The sequence below is a fragment of the Capra hircus genome, chromosome 5, assembly GCF_001704415.2.
Source record: "Capra hircus breed San Clemente chromosome 5, ASM170441v1, whole genome shotgun sequence".
Taxonomy (NCBI): domain Eukaryota; kingdom Metazoa; phylum Chordata; class Mammalia; order Artiodactyla; family Bovidae; genus Capra; species Capra hircus.
The window spans coordinates 21,390,196-21,391,759 of record NC_030812.1 but is presented as its reverse complement, the minus strand read 5'-3'; positions in this window follow the sequence as shown (position 1 = coordinate 21,391,759).

The window sequence follows — 1,564 nt, the reverse complement described above, 5'->3', positions numbered from 1 at the left end:
AGAGTCCTTGGCATGAATGGTGTACTTGCTGCAAAACAATATGCATGTTCTTAATTCCACTGAACTGTACACTTTCAAATGGTTAAGTAGTAAATCTGGTGTTTTGTGTATTTTATCTCAACAAAACACTGGAGAAAAAGAAAATAAAACCTACAGAATGCCAAGTCTATACTAGATTTTGCTCAAATTACCCCTTATTGAAAGATATACAGATTACTTGAAAACATTTTCTTTTAAAAGCAATACTGTAATAAATAACATAATAAATTTCTTCAAACACTGATTTTCTGTAGAGTTTGATAAACAATGATAGCTATCATTTACTGAGAGTTTACTGTGTGCCAAACACTACACCAAGCATTTTATACAAATAATCTCCTTTGAATCTCACAACAACCCTACAAAGCTGACACTCCTTGCTTACTCTCCCCAGGTGATGCAGTATATTCCTCGCACAGGGGTACTTTGTATGAGGTTGCATTGAATATGCTGAGATTCTTCCAAAATGATTTACATATTTGCTTTCCAATAGTAATTTCTGAGAATGTCTATTTCCTCACATACTAGGTAATCTTCAGAGAAGGCAATGGCAACTCACTCCAGTGTTCTTGCCTGGAAAATCCCATGGATGGGGGAGCCTGGTGGGCTGCCGTCTATGGGATCGCACAGAGTCAGACACGACTGAAGCGATTTAGCAGCAGCAGCAGCAGTAGGTAATCTTGGGTATCACAATTTCTTTTTTTAATTTGTTAGGTTTTTATTATCATAGTTCAAAATGTTACCAGACACTGCTGTATTTTTCTCCTGGGAAACGTCATCGTTATTATTTTTAACCATTCTATGATAGTTGCTACTTTTATTTCACTTTTTGTCCTAAAAGTAAAAGTAGACATTTTAAAATCTTGGAAATTGACTTTATGATGGCATTAATTTTGCTGCCTGGGCAACTTGACTTGACATACAAACATATCATAGTTCTGCTGACACACTTGATAAAGATTTGGCTACACAAAGTCACAGACTTATTTTGGATGACATTTTGTAATTTTTGAAAGCAGACAGAGTAAAATGCTTTACTGTATTTTTAAAGGCCATTTAATCCACCGCAAAGCCATTTCCCTTGATATGAACAAAATCAATTTTATTAGAATATTTGCCAACCATAAGCTATGTTTATAGACAACGTGTGTGCTTTATATTAAGCTACTTCAAAGCCTGTATTAATAGAATCATCAGGGCCCTCCAGTCCAGGCATCCTTATAAATTGCTGGTGTGTGCTTTTATCTTTTAAGATCTTCCCATGTAGAGAGTGGATAAAAATTTGGAACCATTTTGAAAGACTCATTTAATATTTCATCCATGCCAATGTAGATCTTAATTTTTGTTTCTTTTATTCAAATGTGTTTTCTATTAGATTAGTACAAACTTTATCTCTCATTTTAATCCAGCCCCATGCACTTACAATTCTGTTTACCATCTTTTCATGCTCAGTAATCATGTTGCTTCAAATAATTAGGTCTCACTCTCAGTCCAACCGAATGACTAAGAAGAGTCTCTTGTAGCA